We start from the raw sequence: 26,718 nt of genomic DNA, 5'->3' as shown, positions 1-26,718 counted from the left end.
TGACTATAGCTAGTGAGACAGAAGACTTAACAACTTGGCTGCTACAGGGTTGCCATGTCCGCTTATTGCAAGCGACTTTGGGCTTGTTTTTCTGTAAAGTCGTTTTACCTACAGCAGCTGAAGTCCTTGTCATTATGTCTGTTTGTCTATCAGTCCTTCCTGGTACACACAACACCACTGACCACTTTCTTAACACGCCGAGGAAGGCTTGTCGCCAAAACGCTATTAATTAAAAAGTACCAGAAGGTTTGTGTTTTTAACTGGCAGTCTTGACTTAATGGGCGAAATGGTCCGGTTGAGGGGGCGTCGCCCAACCTGTGACGCCGATATGTTATACAATGTTATACAATTATATACAATCAGCGTATGATGGATAAGAGACATAATAATATTGTTTAGATTTGACCAGAAGAACAATGAATGACGTTGACGATCATTTTAACTTGATGCAGATTTCGGGTTCCACAACATGAGATATATAGATGTTACGTGTGTGCATGTAATTTGATAACTCGCTCAATGTGTGAAAGTTGACCGCTCGACACAGTTACAGTACCTGAAAAGACACTTACGTCTTCCTTAACAAACGCATACATTGAAAATAAATAGGAAATAAGAGACACATCCGTTGACATTTTCAACTGTACATTGGCAGGATGTGGTTACACCCATGGGTGTGTGACTTTTTGATGTATGATGATGACATGATATAATTTGCCTACATTATGTAATGGCGTAGCCCTGCCCAGCTCATGAGCCTAAACTCTCCCTCTTGACGAGTGGGAATTCCCCTTTGTATGAGCGGTATACTCGGTGGGACACCCGGGTTTGAATCCTGGTGTTAGAACTAGAAGAATACTTTTGACTCAAAGTATGAAATTATCATACCGTAACTAGTAATTAGTAATAAAATAACATTAAAAAGACCCCAGCTTGAATGGACATGACACCTGTGACTGTGGACTTGTTTTATGATCAAGCCGAAGTCTCCACTGTTATGATAAAGAAATATAAAGAATGTCCACATTTGAAATGCATTGAGAAATATCATTGTAATTTTAGCCCTCTTGCCTGTCATTATTTGCCACTGAGGACGTCCGCTGCTGTTTCTCTTGACCTCGTGGCAGAAGCCAACACTAACTTGTTATTCTGCTCTATAGCAGCGCCTTCAAAAATAACAAAGCACCTTTGACTCGAGTAGCTCCTTTTACCGGAGCTTCTACCCTGATGATTTCGCTGGAGGTGATTGGAGCTGCTCAGCCATGCAGTGGAGAGCCTGCTGAGAGCTTTTCACCCCTGCGTTTAATGAGCTATGTTCAGGTCCACTCCACATCCATCTCAGTCCATTATTGGCTCCAAAAAGCTTTCGAAATGCCGTTTGAGCAGTCAATCTACTTAACCAATGGCCTATTCATGGGAGTGCCAACACCCCATCTCATAGAAGACCATGTGAAATGTTCATTCAGATTAAAACAATGAGGGAAGAAAAAAAAACGGACTTGGCCTGCTGTCTTGGCAGGGGGACTTGATTGATTACCGAAATCTTTAGAAATGAAATCACCGGCCACCATCGTCGAATATGGGTTGTGAGAGTTGTGGTCACAAGCCAAAATACACCCCAACCCCTGTACATTTTCCCTGACCTCCCCCATGGACCAAGAGGAATGACCTATAAAGCCCATAAAATGTGTCTGTTATAAATTCAGCAAGCTCTCGCCTCGCCATTCTCTGCACCCCAGTTTTCCGCTGGACACTATATTTAAAATGTTTCTATTGAGGGAACACAGACTGAATGGGTAACATGCTCTCAGGATTAATTGGAGGCCTCGTAGGTGTTTTAAAGCATCCGCTCTTCCGCGTCAGAGCCCCGAGGGTGTTGTTTCCTCCGCCGCGGTGTTATGAGGAAATATCTGGTAATGAAAAAAGCAACAAATGTGAACCTAGCCGGCGGTAGCTCACTGGCCCCGCGGGAGACAGGAGCGCCTTATGAGTGAGGCCTTTCAATAATGGAGTTCACTATTAATCATCTCCCTTGCATGTCCGCTTTGTGTTTGCTTTCGCTTTTCATTGCGTTGGCGTTGTTTTTTTGGTTTTTTCTTTCTTAGCCGAACAAACTGCTTCCAGTGGTGGACAAATTACTCAACCCCAGTACTTGAGTAAAAGTATAGATACTCGTCAAATATTACTGAACTGCAAGTGAAAGTCCTCTGGAGTAGGCTACTTGCTTTTAAAAATACTTTAGTATTCAAAACTACAAATTACAAAGGACTTTTTTTCTTTTTATATCAGCACATTGCTGTATTAAAATGTTAGAATAGTGAAAATAGCAGATCTATAAGCTACACATTGCATGTGTAGGTCTGGTATTTTCACTATATTTGAAATAGGGCTTAAGTGGTTAATTCATAATGTACTTTTTCCCTTCCTAGAAATGTGTTGGAGTCAAAAGTAGAATAGTTGTCTTTGAAATGTAGTGGAGTGAATGTGAAATGTAGTGGAGTGAATGTCATAAGTATCCAAAAAATACTCAAGTAAAGTACAGATACTCAAAAAATATATACTTAAATACAGTAGCTACTCAAGCAAATGTAGGCTACTTACTTAATGTGCCCCACTGGCTGCTAGTAATTCAGTTCTTTTGCCCTTGCCCTTCTCGTAATAACAGATTATTGGCAAATGTATCTCTGCCCTGATTGCGAGTGCCTTGACTGCACAGAGTCCATCAACAATTAAACACAGACGTGGCACAGAATGGTTTCCCAGCTTGGTGCTAATGCCGGGCTTGATGCAATAATTTCATTTCGAAGAACAGCTGCAATTGGATTTAGGTGGTGGTTTTAACCCATTAAGACCGAGAACGCATCTGTGTCATTTTTAGATTTGAGCTGAAAAAGCATTATTTTACACTTTGGCTATTCAAAAATAGCAGATATACAAGCTCGTAGCTACGAGCTTGCATATCTGCTATTTTTGATAAATCGTGAAAATGTGTGCAAATCTTTGAATATGTTTGTTTTAAAGCAAACATTTTTAACTCAAATCTTTGCTTCTGGGGGTCCCTGGAACAAAATATTTTTAGATGGGGGTCGGCGGCCAAATACATATCATTTTGGGGGTCCTTGACATGAAAAAGTTTGAGCACCACTGACATAGAAACTTTTTCAGAAAAGTGTTGGGATTTAGAAGACATTTGTAGAATCGGCTTCAGGTCTTAATGGGTTAATGAAAATGGGAAGAATCAATGGCCCGGGCCAAATGTTGTCTCTCTGAATCAGCGTGCATGTTTTCAGCGTGCCTTCTGCCTCCATAACATACGTCTTCATCGACGTGACACTAACTTGTCGGGCACTGAAAATAACAGAGATTATGATAGAATGACAAGGTCTCAAACTGAATGACACTACATGGTAACTTATGAACAACAACTCATTGAATAAACATGAATCTCCTCATTCCATCTATATACTGCACTGCGGCAGTCTATCTCTGTACCACTTCTCTCCTCATCACGTGGCGTCTGCCATGAAAGCACAATCCATATAAGAAATAGACTAGCCTACATCAAAACTATACAATTAACGCCTTTATTCCTATATACTTAGTCGTGCGTAGACGATCTATAATCTTACAACGCGACACACCAAGCTTGTAGATCTGCTATTTTCACAATTTTCAAACATTATTTTTACTACTATAACATTCTACAGATTTAAAAAAAATTATGTTGAAGATTTTTGAAAATGTTTGCATATCCAAAATGGGAATGGCAGGATTTAAGTGGTTAAATAAATAGTGCTTATAGTCTATTTAGTTGCAGGGAGTAAATAACATAATTAAAGGTAGGCTATAAAAATAATTGTAAATACAAAGTGGTCCCTCCTCCCCATCTCAATGACACAATAGCGCCCAGTACCACCTGACTACTACCCCCAAAAAACTTCCAGAACAAAGTAAAATGGGGAAATACAGGCACAGGAAAGGCTCTCTGTAGTATCATACAGCCACACACTTCAAGTGGATACTTCTTCCATCCACCACTGGAGTCTAAGCATTTATGTATGTGTTAGAGTAATGCAGTAATTTTACTTAAAATAAACAGCACAGTGGCGTCCAAACGGGTGAATTACCTATACCTAGCAATGAATGCATGAAAGGCAGTGAATGACGTTTAAAAATGCACGCTGAGTTCTCCTGAAGTGTACACTGTATACAATTATGTTATGTACACAAACATTTGTTGAATACATGGTGGAAGCTATATGCTAATGTGTGGTGTGTTTTGCCTCGTTAATAGCTACAGCCTTGACTGGATAGTCATCAGCTCTTCCCTATTGTGCCTGCTTTTGCAAGCAGTCAGATGAAAAGATATATATTCAACACTTTAACATCCTGGTTCAAAGGTATGGCCTTGTGTTGCATATTATGATCTCTTTACGGAACACTTCTGTATGAATAAATAATCTATTTGAGGCTGTGCTGGAGAATTCATGTTTATAAAAAAAGAGGGGAAATAATATGGTACTCTTGGTAACTGAAATTCAGTATTTTAGTCTAATTCAAGTGATCAAAACTAGACTCCTTTTACTACACTGAAGCTGAAATTAAACATACTCAGGAGTTAAGCATCAGCGGGGGCACGGTGGCGCAGTCGCCTCACAGCTAGAAGGTCCTGGGTTCGATCCGCGTCATCAGTGCCCATACCCTAGGTGGGGTCGGCGAAAGGGCCTTTCTGTGTGGAGTTTGCATGTTCTCCCCGTGTTCCCTAGGGTAAATACCCTCACAAAAACATGCAGTAATCCTGGTCACTATACTGCCTCCCCCTCGTCAGCCGGGGTGCCTGATGGAGGGGAAAGGAACTGGTTGGAATAACGTGTTCCTTCCACGCGCTACGTCCAACCAGGGAAACTCTCCCCTGTCAGATGACAAGAAGATCAGTTTGCTCTCATGCATTGAAGGAGGCATGAGCTCGGCCCTGGCCTCCCTAGGTTGGCAGAGGGAAGGTAGTGCCCAGGATTACATAGACAATTGGCACTGGGTGTAAAAAATGCAATGCAAACCGGGTTACAAAATCGTGGGATAACAATTTAAAAATATTTTAAAAAGAGTTAAGCATCAGCGATGTAGCAGTTCTACACATTAATTTGATGGATAGTGCGTGCTAACAGTTAATCTCATCATATCCTGTCATTCCAAGCAACTGGTGAGCAGATGACAGATGACCAGACAGCAGGCTTTCTGAGGAATTAAATGACACGACATAGATTATTCTGGTGTACTCTGATCAAAAGCACATTTCCACAAAGTCGGAGAGGAAGCTGAAACATCAAACGCATCTTTAGTACGTCAAGGGACGTTGAGGACTTCGTAGTCCTTCTTGTCGTTTGAATACGTTTATCTGGTGATCATCCAGGGAACTGGCTTTAATTTGAAGTGACGGGCGCAATTTTGGACAATCTAGCCCTGCGGTTTTGCCTCGCTCGTCACAAGGGCACAAGCAGCTTCTCCGGTGTTGTTTCAGTGGCCGGCATCTGAGGCTAAATGTGTTCTGCTCAATGGCTAATTCTCGAGGAGGCAACTCGAACAGACCTGAGCGGGCTGAGGACCTGTTCAGATCATATTTCCTAATTATCTCGACACACTCCAGACCACACCGGCGCTAATCAGCATTGAAGAGTGTTCGGGGCATGAAAGAGGAGGGAACAGAACACCGTGGGTAATGTTCAACCTCCTTAACTAAAGGTTTTATTCCCAGCCACGGTTGCCTTGGTGAGGCAGCCCCTGTGAGCAAAAGCATGCTACATTATGAGTTACCGGTGCTTTGTGAAGCACAGGGATCACGTACACACGGCTCGGTGGGACCATTTCTTAGCATACAAATGATTGCAGCAAAAGGCTCCAGTCGAAATAACAGTAAATACATATTCTCCCAGGATGTGGGAAAAAAGGAATGTGGCGAGCTACCTTGCCACCTGCAACGTCTGGCACCTCTCTTTCTTCCCTGCCAATTAAAAGGCCAAAAAACGGCCTCGGTTTTGCATAATAAACATTTGCATAAAATGAGACCATCTGTTTCGAAACCTTTAATTTTCGACGGTGGCTTTATTGTGCTAATACTGTGAGCTCTGCTTTGCCGTGCCAGTGATATCCATGCAGGCAAGGCTACTGAACCAAGAAGGAAAACAGAGATTTGGATTTCCCCTTTTGAAACAATGGGGATTTGAAAGGCACTTGCATGACTGCTCGGAGCATAATCTTAATAACCTAATTACTTTGTTAATTATGCAACGCATATGTCAGCGTTGACAAAAAATGATGTACAAGCCAGGAACACAGCCTCCCAAAAATGGCCTCCTGTTGTAGCATCTATGACCGCCTCGAACTCTTGCAGGTGTCAAAGCAGTCAGAGTTACGTGTGTGTCCCTCTCACTACATCATTGCTACTTTCCAATATGTGACTCTGCGCTGGCACTGCTCTCTGTTTACATAATGTTTGCGCTGACTGCATTTGTTGTCTCTGGCGTGGAGCGGATCCACACTTTCGTGGCGCTCGCTCAGCCCTGGGTTTTCAGCTCTCTCTCTCTCGGGGGGGGCCCGTGCCCATGCCCGCTATGGTGGTGGTGGCGGGGCCTTCGACAACAGCCAGCATGCCATCGGTGCGGAAGGGATGATGGATTGAAAGGCAAACGAAGGAATTAAACAAATGGCGGAGTGTGAGGCACTTCCAGAGGGGCTCGGCGGGAGCTGATGACCACTCAGCAGAGGCCTACCGCCATGCGTGTCTACCACAACTGCCAGTGCCTCGTCTAAGTGTGCCTCACAGGGATTTTTCGACAGATGGCGGACATGTGGAGCAACTCTGCCATGGAATCTTCCCTGATTTCTAGATAACATGCACACTCATACTGTATAAGAATCCTCTGCTTTTGTAGGGGCCAGGGTAACCACATGAATAACCCATTAAGACCCGAGGGCCAATTCTACGAATGCCTTCTAAATCAGTAGTTCTCACACTTTCAAGATTTTAAAAAATAAAATAAAACATAGCACATGTAGCTCACAGTGTGGCATGCTGTGAGCTTGTATATCTGCTATTTTTAAATAGCCAACGCAAAAATCTAAAATGACACAGACGCTTTCCTGGTTTTAATTAGATAAACCCTACCATTGCTAGTCTGGGCATAACAGGTGAACATCCTGCAAAATCTAGCGAAAATAGCAAATCTACAAGCTCACAAATCGTCACAAGGCAATGCGTCATGAGCTTGCAGATCCGCAATTTTCTGTATTTGATTTACAAAAAAAGTATAAAGGATGGAGACTTGAATTCATGGATATTATTTTGTTTTTGGCGCATTCCTAAGCCAATAATTTGATGACCTGCGGACCGGTAGGCAGCGGTTCCGGTATAGGACACACAAAGGAGACTCTTTGTGTCTCCTTCCGGAACCGCTGCCATCAGTCATCAAATTATTGGCTTAGGAATGCGACAAAAACGTCATTTTGGGGGTGAACTATCCCTTTAAGTGGTTGAGAGCAATAATTGAAGCTTGCCTTGTTGTTGTGACTTCAGTAATTTCTTAACATGACACGGAGATGTATAAGTACACCGTTTCTGACGGATCATCTCCGGGGCCCTGGTAGCTATTCTAGTTTCGCCCTCACTTGGCTCTGACAGCCAGCCAACCGTTCCCAGCTCGTGGTGGTAAACATGCCGGTGCCCTCGGCGACCTGAAAGTGCACTTCACCTGGGGCCCTCATTACCGCTCAAAACCGTGGCAGGGCCGTGCCTAATTATGTGAACATTGCCGATGTTGATCCTGTGGTTTTTCCCGGGAGTTCCCAGAGGGAGGGGGGGAGGGGGAGGGGGGGGGGGGGTAACTTAGGGGAGCTGCCGTTTTTTTCTCCTGTGAAGCAATCAAGACGACTGCCTCGTCGGTGACTCCTCGACCACAAAGCTTGTTTTGAGATTTGACTTTGTTTTCTTTTTTGTCCTCTTTTTTTTTTTTGCTATCACAAGGCTCAAGTTAAGCTCTTTACCCGAGAAGAGGCATGGTTTTTAACCCATTCAATCCGGGGACGCATCCCTGTGTCATTTTAGATTCCTTTGAGCTATTAAAAAATAGCAGATCTACAAGCTCATAGCGCTGCACCCGTAGATCTGCTATTTAAAAAAAATAAAATCTTTTTTAAGCAGACATTTGTAACTCAAATCTTTGCTTCTGGAGGTCCCTGGAACTAAATGTGTTACAAAATGTTTGCTTTAAAAAATATATATTCAAAGATTTTCAAGATTTTTCAAAAATAGCAGATCTCTATGAGCTTGTATATCTGCTATTTTTGAATAGCCAAAGAAATCTTAAAATGACACGGATGCGTTCTCGGTCTGAAAGGGTTAAATGGCTGTCAGTAGACATCATCACACGTCCCCAGATCTCTACTGACTGCTTCTTTTGTCCCCAATATGTCGCTTACAGGATTATGGATTAAGTCGTCTCCTCTGCAAATTATCTTGGCACACGTGAGAAAGTGGCCATAATGACTTTTTTTTATCGGTATGACTGTCTCTTTATGCCAATCCTTGGAATATGAACAGAATTTCTTGTTGTAGGGTTTGTGGGGACATGTTGTTTTCCCGCACATAATTGCCAAATTAGGAAATACTGCAGAATGATGCTGTAACTAGAAAAAGTGCTCCTCGGAGCACAAGTCTCCGCCAGGTCAGGTAGGTTATTATGGCCTCCTGGTGGCGCTATTATAGGCCAAAGTGAAACGGGTGCCATTTATTCCTAGGCCGTGCACAGCAATCGGACACTGCATGCATGATTTGAGGCATTTTGTTCTAAACATTTCTTGCTAAATTTGACCTGCTGGTGGCGCTATAACAGGCCAATGTTAAAAGGGTGGCATTTGTTCCTCAACGTAGTGCAAATGTGCATTCATAGTTTCACCACAATCGGACGCTGCTTTCCTGATTTGCGGCATTTTGTTCAAAACGGGCCACTCCTGCAAACATTACAATGTTAGCCAATCAGGATGGAATATGAAAAATCAAACAGATCCGTCTTGATCACATGACTATAGAGATCATGTGTACCTATTTGCGTGAAATTTGGATCAAATCTGAAGGCTTAATATAAAAAAAAATGTTTTACATAAGTCTGCCTCCTGGTGGCGCTATAAAAGGAAAATGTGAAAAATGCAGGGCAACGGTTTTTCCTTGGCCTCTAGAGAGTGTGCATACAAAGTTTTACACTGATCGGTGCAGTTATAGGTAAAAACACGAATCGGCCTGTTACAGCGCCACCATGAGGCTTATTTGAACATTTTCAAATGACATTTCTTCCTCGGCCTAATGGAAATGTGTGTGCAAAATTTCACGGAAATTGCATGCTGTGTTCATGATTTGAGGCATTTTGTTCGAAACGGAGTACTCCTGCAAACTTTGAAAGCCAATTTTTGCCAATCAGGATGGAATATGAAAAATCTGATAGGAGCCGTTTCTTTTAATGACTATAGAGATACTGTAGTATCGTTTCAAACATAAGCATGGTGTTCGATATAAGTAATTTCATTTCATATTGTGATACAATAATAGGTGATTCTGAGTTTGCAGTTGGCAGTGCTTGAAGGTGAAAATAACTGGGGACATCCCCCATCTGTCATGAAGGCTGAGCTGAGATGCGATCAATTTGCATTCCCTAAAGTTCTGGTCATTGTGTTAGAAGCCTAGGTGTGGTGAGAAAATGGAATACATAAGTGGGGGTCCGTGAAAGTACAGAGACACCTCTTGATTTGATTAACCAAAGAAACGTGTGTTTACCTACAGGAAAGAGACCTATTGTCCTAGTGTATACAGACTGCTTGAAGCTAGCCCCCCTGGATGCTACCCCCGTCTTGCGTTCGAACCCATAGAGTCAGTCTTTTGTCTTAATTTGAATGGATCAAAATATCCTTTGTTCCTTCCTGGGTGTGGGCCACCGACAGTGAATGCATAGAGACGGAGGACAGAATGACTACAGAAGAACTTTAAGTTTGGCTTTAACTCTGTCAAGTTGAGTAAAGACTATGTACACAATACTAAAAGCCTTTTAAATGAGTAGTTGAAATGATTAAAGTGTTGAGAACTATGACTTGTGCTGTTAACAAAGAGAAATGCCAGTTAGGGAAAATATTCAGTCTGAAGTAACTGTTGTCTTATGTTGACTCATTGGATTTCTAACTGCTGTTTGCAATCATGAAAATATAATGTGTGTGGTCTTATTCTAAAGCTTAAGAGATGTTAAACAATGATTTCATAATATGAGTCTGTGTAATAGTAAAGCTTGATAATTGGAAATAAGACAAGTTTGTTACACTGTAAGGACAATGCTAATGTTATACCAGGCTGTGGGCGGGGACTCGAGCCACGACAAAGGAGTAAGGGCGGGTCTTAACTCTTGGGCCTCCCTTGGGAGTAGGATCTGAATCTGGTATAAAGTACTGTTGTTACCTGTGATGCTGGGCGCTGCTGATTAGACCTAACATGGCAGTAGCCTGTTGGGCTGAATAAAAGATGCCTGACTTAAAACCCTTGGACTGGATCTTCTCTCATTTGAACCTCTCTCCAGGAGACTGAATACAGCCACTCTTTTGACCAAGAATATACTTCAGAAATGGCGTTTGTCGGCAGTCGTTTTACTATTTTTTCCTTCTTTTTGGGGGGAAGAATATGCGAAAGGACCTTGCTTGTTGTTTTTGGTTTCGGAAGTGATGGGCTGGTTTCCTGGCGGGGGTGGTTTTTGGGGAATCCAGGTTAAGGTAAGTGTTTTGTGACACAAATAGCTTGTAGGACCGTTAAAAGCCTGGAAGCTACTAAGTTCTATTTTATACCTATTATAACAATGTAATAGGCCTTCATGTTTCAGACTCATTTAAATGGACTGGTGTTTCGAAACATTGTGTGTGTCCAATATTGCGTCTATGGACGACGCACTAAGTTGATTGGCCGCCTGGACCCAGGCGTGAGGACATAATTCGGGACCTTTTTACTGATTTTGACTGGTGCTTAGTGACAAATTGTGTGTGTCCGATATGCGTTTATGGACAACGCACTAAGTTGATTGGCCGCCTGGCCCCAGGCGTGAGGACATAGGTCACCACCTTTTTACAGTGTAAATAGATTTTGTAGTGTCTCTGACAAACTATAATAAGGCGATAAAAAGTTTGGGCTTGAGATAATTGTTTTACATTGGTAAGGCGGTGAATATATATAGTAACAGGGCGCGCGGGTTATGCGCACGGAAGATCATAGATCTTTTGTGTTATATGGCTTAGCGTACCGTGATATTATAGTGAGACTGTGGGTGATTCTAGGATTCAGGAGCCGGGCCTCTGCTCCAAACCCTTTCCGATACCTCTGACCGGTGTTTTGAAAAATTGTGTGTGCCTGATATGTGTCAAGGAGCGCACACTGAGTATATTGGCCGCCCGGCGGTATGGGTCCGGGCGTGAAGGCATAATTCAGCACCTTTTTACTGTGTTTGCGGACTTTGAAAGGTCTAGTCCACAGGTCCCGGTTATAAGGTCTGGATATTTGTACAGATGTCCAGATACATCGGCGCGTGTCGAACTTCGTGAGTCGAATGCCCGTAAAATGCCTGTGGTTTTATTAATGATGGAAATGTGATGAAATGGGGCTTGAAGTGGCAAATATTACTTTCTTTGAAGTCATTGTTCGGGTTTCGAAGAGTGGGAGTTATTCAACGTCCCATCATTACCCGGACCTTTCCCTTGGAGAAAGTGCTGGCTGTCACTTTATTTTTTGTATTGAAAGTGTAAAGTTAATGTTTTTGGCGGAGTTGGTTGATAATGTTCTGTTGATGTGTTTTATTCGAGAAATGTTTTTCCCTGAGCACTTGGATGTCTTGTGATGGTCAGAAGGTGTTTTCTTGAGTAGACCTTTTGTTTTTAGGTATTACGTTTGTAATGCTGCTTTACTTGGTGACCGTTCTGCGACTCTTGCAAATGGTGCGTGGATTTGGATTGGCAGTGGTGATGCTAAAGTCCCTATTTGGTCATGGCTTTGGGCTTTCCGGTTTTGCTGGCAGACGCGGCGGGCCGGTTTTCGTCCTTCATGTGCTTGCGTGTGGCGTCAGGGCTTTTCGGCTGTGTGCTACTTTCTTAAACTTTTCACTTTCGTGATAAGCCCGCTTTCTTGTGATGGCTCTTTGTTGTGAGTGTGGACTACTTTCTTCAAATATCACTTTCGTGGTAAAGTTGCATTGTTGTGAGTGCATTGGTGCGGTGTGGAGATTTTGATGACCAGAGGCTGCGCGCGGTGGAGACTGGGAGCGTCTGGTCATTTGTACTTTGTGTGTGAGTACACTGTGGTTCTGGAGGCGATGTGTGGTATTGTGGCTTTTCGGCTGTGTACTGCTATCTTAATTATCACTTTTCGTGGTAATGCAGCCTTGGGAGTTTCTCCTGAGTAGTGATGTGTGTGATTACGCTGTGTTTTCTGTGTGTGAGTTGTGTGTGAGTAGGTGAGTGGAAAGGTGATATGAGTTGTGAGTGAATATGTGCGTGTGTTGTTTGTGAGTATTGTGAATTTTTGTGTCTTATGTTTGTTATTTTATTTTTATTTTTTTTTAGCTGGATTTTGGGAGTTTTTCTGTGCTTCTGTGCGTGACATAGCTTGACTCCAGTGTTGATTTTTAGGTGTTATTAGTTACAACACATTTTGTTAAAGGTGTTGTAAAGAGGGGAGAGAGATGAATCTACAAATGAAGACAGTAAAAAGTGAAGTTAAGAAAAAGATAAATTGGAATATGACAGTAAAGAGTGAATCTAGGAAGAAGAAAATTGGAATGATACAGTGAGAAGTGAATATAGGAAAATATAATGTTGGGAACAAAGGTTAAATTGAAGTTATGCTTCATTCATGGCGGTTTAATTATTTGGCAGATCCTTAAAATGTGATTGTGATATGCTGTCCTTGGTTGTGTGAAATCGAGGCCTTCTTTCGGAGAGATTGCAATTCTGGGAGTGCACGCCTGGAATGTTCTGTTACTCTGGCCAGAAACAGAATGCAGTAATCTTTTTGGAAAGGGCTGAGTTTGATCACGGCGGGGAATAGCATGTCATGGCCATATTTGGATCGGTTAAAAGGTGCCTAGAAATTGAAGGACGGAGTGTTCGCGACACAAACGTGCTTTAACTGATAGACACATTATTTCGTTGAACTGACCCATGAATGATGCGCAGAGGGAACTGATTTTAAAAGTAAGGTTGTGGTTATAATAGAAGGTTAAAATGGAGAAATAATTAAGTAGAAGTTTCACAAGCTTTCTGGATGCAAGGGTTTACAGGCTCATTCTAAAAAGCCTTTGAGCCATGTGTTCCAGGGAGATTTTTGTGATCCATATTTTGTTGAAATTAATTCGATGTTGGTTTATGTTTAGGAGATCTTAGGACAGAACCATTGATTACCTCTGATGGTTAAGTGATGGTATTACACCCTTTCTTTCATGTTTTTCTTAAGAACACAGTCTTTTCTCTTTTGTGCTAAAATGAAACTGTAAACTTTGCCTCAATTGAGTGACAGCTTGTAACCAGTTCCCAGTCTGAATCACTATTCTTTTAACTACCACGGATCGTTTCGATAGTGGACTAAAATACCTAATTCAGTGGTTCACCCCTGGGGCTAAACATAGGCTGTACCTCTCTTTTGTTTGAGGAACAGATAAACATTTATAATACCAAAGCACCAGATAAGAGATGTTCTGTGCCTTTCTTGAAAATTACCATGTCCCTTTGTTCTTGTCTCTGTTAGGAGTCAGAAGCTGAGAAAGAGGGAGATTTGACCACATTGTGCAGTTTCGAGGTAAGTGTTGGTGGATGGGAGTCACCATGGTGGACAGTCTTTTCCTGGAACGGACCTAAGCTGCTGGCATTGTTAGAATGTCAGGGGGTGAATATCTTTTAGATATACTCCCATTGGAGTTGAATAGCGGTGGATCCCTGGGGTAGGGGAGTGTTTAGCACCCCTCAGGCCCGGGGTGCCGGCCACAGGAAAGGTAGAAAGATTAGCTAATACTTGATAGACAGTTAGGGAGGTCTCCGTTCCATTTGTTTAAACGGCTCTGCACCCTCGTGACGACAAATCACCAGCACTGATCTTTGTAAAATCTGTACTTAAGTAGAATAGATTTGAGTAGGCCATAAGCCGAGTAAACATTTTGAAAATATTGAGAGTAAAAATTCTGATATTACTAAACGTAGAACCCAGAGGGGTGACGCTTATACAGAGATTATCATAACACAAATGTTGAAGTATAGGTAGGAAAATAGAGTTAAAAAGTTGTTAAAACTGTGAAAAATGGTACTATTAGGAAAATGCTAAAACGGTCTGGTCCATGAGTAACAAATGAGAATCATGGTTTTGTAAAATATAACAAAAAGAGATTGAGACAGAGTAATTTATTTAGGAATAAATTGACTAAAAACATAGCTAAAATGTGATATTTGTAGAGGATGTCTATTTCTTAGCAATAGGTAGGGAAAGTTTTTCCAAGTCTTTTTCATGCCAGGAATGGAGAAAGATGGAGAAAGTTGAAGACACTGATGGTGTGGGAGGAATTTGGCTGACATTCCAGAGGGGACATCAGGCTGAGTGGACAGCAGAGCTCTACAACAGCACGCCCCAGACCATGCCACGCCAGGTCCCTCAAAAAGTCCCACTCTAGACCTGGAGGCGTGGATCAGGCAGGAAACCAGCAGATGCAGCAAACCATCATTCTTCAGAGAGGAGGGTCGATCACCAGGCTGCTGGGAGCTCCGAGTCCATGGAAGGCGGTCTGTCTACTCATCTCCACAGGGGTCAGGAGGTCTACTGGTCCGACGAGTGGGTATCTCAGGTCTAGCGGCGTCGAGCAGATGAGGAGCGGTGAGAAGTCTTCGAACTATATCACTACAGGACGGATGGAGCCCATCCATCAAACAGATGACTGGATGGTGGGGTATCTGAAAACCACCGATATACTGCAATGGTCCAGAATCCAGGTCTGGGCCTTCCAGATTCAACAGAGTTGCCTTGTCAAGATGAACGCCATACACTCTCTCCGTGGAGAGATATTCCCCAGTGACCCGGGCAGGCTTACAGAGAGATGCCCTGTAGGTGTCATTGAAACATGACATCCAACCCCCACCTCTGATCCATTACACATTCCACTTCCCTCTGTCTCATGTCCCAAGCTGTGAACAGCTTCTGATTTAAGGACTGAATATTCCCCAGTAGAACTTGGACACTCAAGACGAAGACAGACCAGCGTTTTTTAGCTCAGGCGAAAAAAGAAAGACAGAGAACATTCTGTGCGCGTGGACACTAAAGGACACTTGTTGTCAAAGTATGTTATATGATGTGTTTTGAACAGTAACCAAATGATGATTGTTTTCCGGTTTCAGTTGGCTACGTAAATAGGCTACTAATGGCGAGTCTTTGCAGGTTCGACAGATGGCTGGAGGGGACTTAACCCCAGAGTGTTTAACAGTATTTATTATTTCCAATGTTTGAAAGTTCCTTTATGGTAGACGTTATTAAGTCTACCAAGAGGGGATTTGTAGTATCGTTTCAAACATAAGCATGGTGTTCGATATAAGTAATTTCATTTCATATTGTGATACAATAATAGGTGATTCTGAGTTTGCAGTTGGCAGTGCTTGAAGGTGAAAATAACTGGGGACATCCCCCATCTGTCATGAAGGCTGAGCTGAGATGCGATCAATTTGCATTCCCTAAAGTTCTGGTCATTGTGTTAGAAGCCTAGGTGTGGTGAGAAAATGGAATACATAAGTGGGGGTCCGTGAAAGTACAGAGACACCTCTTGATTTGATTAACCAAAGAAACGTGTGTTTACCTACAGGAAAGAGACCTATTGTCCTAGTGTATACAGACTGCTTGAAGCTAGCCCCCCTGGATGCTACCCCCGTCTTGCGTTCGAACCCATAGAGTCAGTCTTTTGTCTTAATTTGAATGGATCAAAATATCCTTTGTTCCTTCCTGGGTGTGGGCCACCGACAGTGAATGCATAGAGACGGAGGACAGAATGACTACAGAAGAACTTTAAGTTTGGCTTTAACTCTGTCAAGTTGAGTAAAGACTATGTACACAATACTAAAAGCCTTTTAAATGAGTAGTTGAAATGATTAAAGTGTTGAGAACTATGACTTGTGCTGTTAACAAAGAGAAATGCCAGTTAGGGAAAATATTCAGTCTGAAGTAACTGTTGTCTTATGTTGACTCATTGGATTTCTAACTGCTGTTTGCAATCATGAAAATATAATGTGTGTGGTCTTATTCTAAAGCTTAAGAGATGTTAAACAATGATTTCATAATATGAGTCTGTGTAATAGTAAAGCTTGATAATTGGAAATAAGACAAGTTTGTTACACTGTAAGGACAATGCTAATGTTATACCAGGCTGTGGGCGGGGACTCGAGCCACGACAAAGGAGTAAGGGCGGGTCTTAACTCTTGGGCCTCCCTTGGGAGTAGGATCTGAATCTGGTATAAAGTACTGTTGTTACCTGTGATGCTGCGCGCTGCTGATTAGACCTAACATGGCAGTAGCCTGTTGGGCTGAATAAAAGATGCCTGACTTAAAACCCTTGGACTGGATCTTCTCTCATTTGAACCTCTCTCCAGGAGACTGAATACAGCCACTCTTTTGACCAAGAATATACTTCAATACTGTGTACCGATTTGGGGGATTTTTCGCCAAAATCTGTAGGAGTACTGTCCAAAAATGTGTTTTGCACAAATCGGCCTCCTGGTGGCGCTATAAAAGGCCCATGTGAAAGATTTGGAGCAGAGGTTCTGCTCTGGCATCCAGGGAGTGTGTGTGCACAGTTTCGCTGCGATCAAGCCAACGGTGCCAGAGATTAGCTGTCCACAAAATGACAGAATGACACACACACACACGGACAGGCGGACGGACGGACAGGGGGTAAAACATACTCTCTCGCCATGCCTTTCGGCCTGGCGGAGACAACAAGTAGATTCATCAAATGTTAAACTTAGAGACGTCCCTGTCTTCTGACTTCTGCTAGTGTGGTTTCTTTATTACTGACATTGTTTACCACTAAGGCGTCTTGAGTGTTTATTTCAGCGGTGTGAAACAGCTGCACCATGTTCCCTCATAGCCCCACTGAAATCCAATTGTTACCATTCCAATAATTATAATGATAACAATTAGACACATGGCTTCATCTGAGCATAAAATGAAGACCATACGGCGAGGCCTCGTCTCATACTCGGAATATGGGTTTGACGTATCAGGTGGCCTGTTGGGTGCAATTCAATTATCTCTTTGTTTTGCCTTGCAGGGAGCAAACGAAGCACGGTGAAATAGCAGGAGAGCGCCGAGTGCCGAAAATAAGACCAATAAAAGCAACAGTGTGAAGGGAAAAAGTGATTAGCAGTAAAAACTAATAGATTGTGGAATATTGTTCTAAGAGAGCCATTTTGTGTTGTTTTTCCCCTGTTAGGCGTGGGTATTTTTCACCTTTCTTTTTCAGATTTGTGGCCTAAACTCCTGTCCATTTCAATTCATTGCAAGAGCTGTTGTCCTGCATATCTCTCCCCTTTATGTATTCCTGCTGCACAGTTCTCAGTGTTTTGTTGTTACGAGAAATGTGGTCCAGTTATGCCCTCAGCCATTATGTGCATTTGATAACAATCATATCTGTGTTTCATAATGGGCACACATAACATTTTCCCTCCTTACAAATGGCACAATGAGCAACAACAGCCTTGACGTCAGAAAACAGAGCTATGTCAACAAAGCACTCCACCTTACTTTTCTTCTCTGCACTACCCGGAAACCCGGGTCATTTTCCAAGAACCTGCGATGTTATCTGTGCCCACTCTCCAAATGCAGATCTCATTCAATCACCCCCCCACCCCACCCCCCTCCCGATCGTCTCCTCTCCTCCCTTATCTCCCAAAGCTTTTCTCTTAGAGACAAACCCAGAGGAGAACAAGCCGCACTGCACACAGAATGATAGCGGGGATAGCTGCAGCGAGGAAGACGGGTTTACCTCCATTGTGCTTGCGGTGCCACTGTGAGTGCATTTCAATTGATGCCTCCTCTCGTCTGAGAGTGCAAACGGTGGGCACATGGGACACGCCAGGCTTCTGGCGATGCAATATTCAAAGAGACCTTACATAATTCATCTTTCTTCCTCCCCTCGCTGTGTTTTTGGGGAGTTCTCCCCTCAAAGTGTCATTGGCAGGCCCTTTTAATTTGACACGCCTCTGAAGCCGAGAGCACGCAATCCTGACGACTCTGCTTTGGCAACTTCTCACGGGACGCGTCTATATTGAAATGATAATGAGGCTCTCTTTTCAAAAGAATGGATGAATTAATAACAAGTCACGGGTCTGGGAGGAATAGTTCAAAGGCCGTCATAATACGGAGACGCGTGTAGCCCTGCTTCCAAATGACAGGGACTATGATTTATTTAGGTCATGGACACCATGTGACTGAATAAATACTTGCCTTTTTTTTTGTACTCCGAAAACAAACATATTATTAAAATAACTTCCAGACTTTAGTTGAGGCTGGAACATACATTTGGATGTCTGCTGTGAAATTAAGCGTTTCAACATATTCATGACCTTTGGGAGGAAGCCATGCATGCATATTAATCAGAATCAACCTGTGACGGTGTTTGTTCCAGAGGGACTTGTCTTGACATTAAAGTGACGGTCGTGTGTTTTGGTGGAGATACGGTCCACCAACTGTATTTCAGCACAGTAAATGTTATCCATTATACCTATGTCCCCTGATCCGGCTCGAGTGTCATCAAGCGCAAGGTTGCGGCAGGATAGTTAGGGATGACGTGTTACATGAATGAAAGTTAGCAGCATCCTGTGTATCTATGTGGTCCTTTTGCAGTGCTGGAAAGTAATTAGTGAGTATTTACAATCAATACTTTAATTTCTACTCCACCACAATTATTTGAAAACTTGAGTTACTATAGTTACTTTATAGATTTTGATTATTATTACAAAACATACAGTACAATGAGTTCATTAACCAATTTTGCCCTGTATACAGTTCGGCTATTTGAAAATAACAGATCTGCAAGCTCACAGCATGAGTTATTTTCTAAAGATACATTTTGATAACCTATGATATGGGACATTCTGCATAATGAGCACTTTTACTTTTGGTACTTTAAGTATATTTTGATGCCAATACATTTGTACTTTTACTCAAGTCCATTTTGAATATCAGACTTGTACTTGTGGTATTGATACTTTGAGTACTTCTTCCACCACCGTTCTTTTGTAACGTTGCAGAATATGGTTGCTGCAGAACCAAATTTAGTGATTTTTTTGTAATGTCGCAGAGTAACTCTGCAACGACATAAATGTCCTTTTATGTCTGTCTTTCTTGTTGACCTGTGTAACCTACCGGCCTCATGGCCAGATCCTTCTTGTAAGAGACTGATGTCTCAATGTGTTTACTGGTTAAGTAAAGGTTATAATAATTATGCACCAAAGTGTGCATCGTTTGACTCCTGCCATTCAAACCAAATGAGTCCACAAACACAAATATTTGCATATACGGTTAATAACTTCTCATCTGTCACTGAACTGGTCATTAATAAAATATTTTATTTGCAATCTATTAATTAAACAAACCCCCACCCCACTCCGCCTACTTCCAACTGAAGGAGATGAGCAGCGTGTTCAATCATTCAACACAATGCTGTCATTCAACTTGAATGAGGATTAACCTACTTTCTCAGTCTTGGCATAATTGCAGGGAGTCCATAGGAGTTCATCTTTAATTATGAAAAAATGAATAATTATTTACATTATTCATTGTAATCCAATTTTTTTATTTGAATGAACTTATGAGCATATAATTATTAAATCATATTTCCCATTCTACCTTTGTTTAGTACTCTGCTGCTGTTTATTCTTTTGTTTGTCGTTTCATTCAAATATGATGGTAAAGTTGTTTTATCACGATGGCCACAGACAATAATCGATTCTCATTGGCCTGCGGGTGTGCTTTGTTTTTATTGTGGATAATCAACCGTGGAGGTGACATAAGAAATCCAAATTCCAGAATGGTACCATACAAGCTGCCATCTTACCTGAGTCCTGTACTGATTGTTTCCCAGGTGTGGGCACTTTTATTCAATTAGTCATTTTAGTTTAGTTTAGTCAATTAGTTTAGTCAATTAGTTTTTATGTTTTTATGTCAATCATGCCAATTATCAGTTAATCCATTTCAGGTTTGATTTTCCCTAACTTCATTTTAGTTGTGTCAGCTTCCAGGGAAGCTGTGGTTTACTTTCTGTCGGTCGGACGGACGGACGTGTGTGTCAATGACAAATGTGTGTAGTTTAAGCTGTATGTTAGGGCTTCAAGATCATTTGTCCCTACAAGTATAGGACTCCTGAACAAACAGGCCCCATCTCAGTTCTGTGCATAACATGTAATGTGATGCCTCTTGAACCATGACTGGTGGCCTTGTCTAGCTTGTATGTATTTTGTAATTATGTTATGTGTTTGTGATTTTTTTGTATCCTGATGACTGCTTGGCACAAAATGAATTTCTGCAAGGACAAATAAAGTATCTATCTATCTATGTGGGTTCATATACTCAATTAAAATATAAGTAAGCAAGTATTAGAAGGAGCTGCAAGCAAGCCTGCAAAAGTAAAGTTCTTTAAAGCTTTGAATGGGTTGATAAGGTTCTGGAAGTGTAGTGTAGACTTTTGGTTGAGGTGGGGTTGAATGTTGAATGTCATATCTTTACCCGTGGCCCCAAATCAAGCACAGTCAACCACGTTAATTGTTTTTAACTAGTTTCCTGTAGTGTCAAAACAAAGTAATTTGTTACCAAACGTCAGTTGTTTATTAACCATATGAACCCTATCATCGATATACTGGCCATGTCATAATAGGCGAACATTTGGTGAAAATAGGCCAACTTAAGTTGAAAATAGACGATCTACAAGCTCACAAGGCGTGACGTGTTGTGAGCTTTGGTCCTTCTTTGGTACTTGTTGCGATTTACAGATATTTTAACAGAGTATTGTCCGTTTATAAAATCTTCAGTATGATTTTAAGACTTATTTCTTGTTTATTTATTACATTATGTTACCATGTATTGTGCATTGTTTTACTTTGACCTCATGTCATTTTATTTTACATAGAAATGTTTAATTCCACATTGAAGCATTAACTAGGTCAACACACACACACACACACACACACACACACACACACACACACACACACACACACACACACACACACCGTGTTTTGGCAATATTGTACAAGTCCCATGAGAATAAAGGTCAATTGGATTGAACTGGAACGAGAAAGGCATGCTGTGAAACGTTTTTCCAAATCATTTTGAAATCCAATTCTCATGTTGTTACAATGAGCTTCATTATATTAGTTTGGTGGTACACTAGTGTTCTGGTGTAGCCTAGTGTAATTTCATATTGATTGTGTCTTAACAGCAGACGCCACATTGGGAGGAGGGGACAGAGAGCTGATGTAGCATCGTAAAGGTAGGAACAGCACATTCATGTTTATTCAGATATACATGGAGTCATAATATGGTTTTATGTATCGGCATATACTTCTAACTTCATAATGATTGTTGGACAATTTTCTCTTTTTTATTTTCAAAATCAGAAAATGTAAAAGGCAACATAAAGAAATAGTAAGGGACATTATTGATCTACAAGCTCACAGCGCATCACTTCGCGGTGCTTTGTGAGGTTGTTGATCGGCTATTTTCGGTATCCGTTGTAAGCCAAAAGGCTTAAAGGAGGGTTTCACCTATTTCAGCATGCTAACTTTCAAGGAAGATAAAGGCTGTAGTTTCTATTAGTTTGGAATCCCCATCAATGATGTCACTGGTTACTTATCTGTCCTTATAGCCCGCCAATGAGACACATAGTGAGTAGACAGAAATGGTGACATCTTATAAAGAGCATTAGTGAGGACCAATTATATGAAGTTATGGTGGAGTAGACTACTCCTTTAAGTGGGTTTTAACAGCACCCCCTTGAGTGTCATTTCTCTATAGTTGATGAATATTATATTACAGAAGTCTTTCATAAAAACCCAGATATTTTACATTTTCACACCTTTACTGATAGAGGAACTGACACATATATTTTATATTTTATATTCTAGTTGAGCATTCTAAGCTTCTCCATTAGTCACCCTGCCTAGCAGTCAGTACTGCTTGCAGAGTATTTAAGAGATAAGGTTTAAGGAATTTGAGAATAGCGGTCTCCGTTATTTTCCCTCATCATTGTTTTAAATACGTAAGAGAGATGTTATTGGAGACAGTGATGATAATGAACACAAGTTGCCATTTTATGTCCTTTGGATGTGTAATATTTTGAAATCTGCTCGTTATCATGCCCGCTCCCATCACCCCCCGGGGGGCCTTTCCCTCCAAACGTTTTCACAGCCATATAGTATCTAGGTCACATTGTAGCAAATCCCTTCTTACTGATACATAATTCAACTCATCCAAATGTTCAATCTCGCAGCTCCTTGATGGGGAGTTTGCCTCGGCACACTGAAAATACATTACATGTCTGTTAGCCAAACAGCCAGCTGGATGCCGTCCCTTCCCAGGCGGTCCCAAAATTAATTTGTTGTGGCCAAATAGTGTGCAACGGTAAAGTGTGTGTGTGTGTGTGTGTTGCTGCTGTTGTCTGGATGCGGTGGTCCCCATGCGAGCCACCTCTATTTGTCTCAGCAACCCGGACAGCTGCAGCTCTCACAGCTGGGAGGGAGAGAGACCATTAGCAGGCAATTTCACCCCTCTACTCCACCCCCCTCCTCCTCCTCCTCCTCCACCCCTTCCTCCCTGGCAGCGCACACCTTCCTTCACGCTTTCCTGATGGCCTGTTTTTGTCATCTACGTCCGCGTTATGCACGCCCGGGCCGGCAGACCCCCCCCCCCCCTCCCCCCCAGCACATGGAGGCCTTTTTTTTGCGCTGTGCATTTGCGAGGTGAAGAGAACCCTGTCAAAAAAAAGCCAGCAACGGTAATTCACCATGCAGGGTGGGGGCGTTTTATCCATAATCCATCTACACAGATGGAATCGTATCAACGGGATGTTGACATACCGTGGGAATGCTTGTCTTCTTTTGAAGTTCAGAGCAGAACGCACGGCGGCATGGCTTTGGGGCCCCCGGGCGTAACAATCGAAGCTGCAGGCAAGCGGTACAGTATGACCAAAAATAAACAAGCCGACGCAGGGAGGAAAAACAGAGTCTCGTTCACGCTAAGGCTAAGCCATCATTCGATCCATCATCATAATTGAATATCAGCGCTATCGTGAGCACATTCAAACCTCACTCTCATTGTCTGGGCTCATTGTTAAACCCTTTGAATGAATGTTGTTGATACTGCTGAATTTTAATTCCAATCCACACTGAAGTATGGCTTCGGGGAGGACTTATGTGGATTTGCAAGACGTTAGCTTTGGCAAGAGCCTCGATGGAAATCTTTGGGCCCTCTGTTGGTTAATCATTTCCTTGGGTATGAAGCTGGATACCTTAGCCAAGAAGACAAGACAAATGGCTACTGGGGCGATAAGCTGGATAAAATGCAGCTCCTCTGTCACTGCGTACAATAATCCCAGCACCGCATCTATCACGCCTCCTATTGAAATGAACAGATGGACTCCCACACATGCGGTACGGAGGGGATAGATAAAGCCTTGTTTCTGTGTGCCGACAGTTATTTATTGACTGTGGATACAGAGGAAGCGGATGGACTCCGAAGAGAGGCCTTGAGATTATCCGGGGCAGAGACTTACCCTTATGTGCAACGATGGCATGAGGACCTGTGGAATCTGTATGGAATGGATCATGTTAAGAGAGCATACACAGCCATACTCAACCTTATCTTGTGCTACCATGAACACACATGGAAGATTCAAAGCCTGATTATATAACCCTGATTTGGCCATGAACACTGATATTCGAGATCTGCCCTAGTATGCACTTAATAAGGACACGTCAACAAGAACATGTCTTGTAGTGTTCAGAAGTTAAGAATTCAAATCTGTCGCCTCCTGATTGAGCCGCAGACCAGTTGGACCCATCGTGATAATATCCAAAGGATTTTCTTTTTACTGGAATCTGGACAAATCTTAACGTGATCCTGTAGTTTGTGATGCCCAATCCTCTGTGTGCTTTTCAGCGACTGCATGCAGCGAAAGTCGGCGGTTTTGGGTGTTTGTGTGATGTTAATTCTTTTGACAGGGTTTGAAAGGCTTCTGGTGTGTTCCAAATGAAAGTGTTCTTGTGTGCCATGAGAACGAGGCTTGTTCTGTACGTCCATGTAGAATACAGTCCTTGGTTTCATTATGATCCGAATTGTTAAATAGTTCCTCCACCAAGGGATTGCCTTTCTGGGTTGGGAATCGCTAACATTGTTTAAGTTTGCTGTGGTGTCGTGGTTTTGTTATGGGCTGATATGTGACTCGTTATTTGCTATGGGTATTTCAAAGAACATTGTGTGTGTGTGTGTGTGTGTGTGTGTGTGTGTGTGTGTGTGTGTGTGTGTGTGTGTGTGTGTGTGAGAGTGTGAGTGTGTGAGTGTGTGTGTGTGTGTGTGTGTGTGTGTGTGTGTGTGTGTGTGTGTGTGTGTGTGTGTGTGTGTGTGTGTGTGTGTGTGTGTGTGTGTGTGTTAACAGCAGTGCTTGTGGGTTATGAGGCATCCTGGCTGGTGGCATATCATGTGGAGCAGAGTGTGGTGCATCTCCCACAAGGCCATGGTGGTCTGTAGCCCAATCTTTAGTTTTCCGTCGACGTGGTCAGCCCCGTCCCGACAGCCCTATCCGTCTGCATTTGTTTAGTTAATGAAGTTTATATTCATTCATTTTGAATTGAAGGTTAGGAATCCAGTCTGTTTTTGACCACACACACTACTCAGTTCCCCCACCTCTGTAGTCAATATTTTCATTGACGTCTAGGTGGTTTTCACACCTACATGATTCTGCATCATCAGATATGCCAACGTTCAGATTTGTTTTGGCACACGTGGGTTTACAGTGTGCTGTGGGGCCTTGACTCAATAATATTCAGATCGTCAGAGCATATCATAAAGCCAATGGTGGACAACATGAAAATAAGCTAAGTCATTGATTGATTGATTGATTGAATACTTTATTTGACAGAAATGTAAACGGCACACGGTGCAGTCAGACATTTGAGCTAAAAGGATAACACAGAAAAAGTCCTGGGGACTGTGGTCCTATGTATTCAATATCATCAACAACTATAAAACACTATACTGTATGTACAGAGTAGAAAAATAAAAAACTGTAGGCAGTGAATGCCATCACATTTTCAAATGGGAGAAGTGAGGTTATCTCCCCTTTGGCCTCCTGAAAGATGGATTTTCGTCTTACCTTAAAATGAAATGATTATTCCACCACATCTTACTCTTCCAGCCGAATTGCGGTGTGGACACATTGTGGTGTGTGAAAGCATTTTCAATGAAGTTCAACCCAAAGTGAGGACATTATGACGTAATGTGTGAGTTCATGGCCGGCTGTTTTTGTGTGAACACTATGGGATGCAGCGGATAAGTTAGCCCACGGTTCGGTTTATTCCTTGGATTTGGGGTCATGGTTTTAGATCTGTCTCGGTACATGTTTTGTGAAGAACAAAACAATATGAATTATTTCCAAAATATTCCCTTTATCTTAGCAAAAAATAAAGAGTGTCCACCTCTCTCAGCTGTCATGGAGTATTTGATTTGAGCTGTTTGTTTTGGAAATACACTTTTGAATGAGCTCAGGCCGCAGCAATTGGAGATGACAACATCAGACCTTTTGTTACACATAAATAGGCAGTAGGCAAAAGATGGTAGAGACAGCGTTGCGCATCACAAATAGACGATTTTCAAGCTCACAGCGCATCGTAATGCTTGTAGATCGGTTTTCTGCACTGTTGGACTTTCTCATGGGGAGGGGTTCTGACCGGAGCCACTCTGCTACACTAAGGTATTTAAAGTATACTACCTTCACTTCCATTGATCCAAGCCCGGAACACAATCGATTGATTGATCATAGAAATAAACATACTGTACTCTGAAATGCACGCGGCCCACCCATCTGACCATTTAACTGCCGTGTTGTTAAGTGCCCAGATGTGTGGGCCGCGGATGCCTTTGAGATTTTCAAGTGGGCCCTGATATGCAGAAATGGTTGGGAAAGCACTGCATTAATGTCTTTGATTGGCTGACTGGCCAGGAGACACGGAGAGGGTACTTTAACACACCTCATTACAGCGTCTGTGTTGTCATGGACACAGAGTGCTGGTCAGGGAGCCGTTGTATATAATATATTAAGAGTATAAAATGCTCAGAGCTATGATCCATGATCCATAACTGTTTTATACATCTGGGGTCTTCAATGTTTTTCAGGCCAAGACCCCTTAGCTGAGAGAGAGATGAAGCAGGGACCCCCCACTACATATTGGATTCATGTTAGTGTGTATTTTCAGACATTTAACCAATTAAAGACTCAATACTTAGTAACCTTTGGCTCAGTGCTTGGTCTGCTCTTTTTTCCCCTCTACAACAAACCTCTTTGCCTCAACGTGGACGCGTTGTGAGCTTGTCGATCGGCTATTTTTGGCGGATGTTCCCCCCAGAATAGGAATGCT

The sequence above is a fragment of the Gymnoscopelus braueri genome (assembly GCF_963280865.1).
Source record: "Gymnoscopelus braueri genome assembly, chromosome: 21".
NCBI lineage: Eukaryota > Metazoa > Chordata > Actinopteri > Myctophiformes > Myctophidae > Gymnoscopelus > Gymnoscopelus braueri.
Note: the sequence above shows the minus strand (reverse complement) of the source record.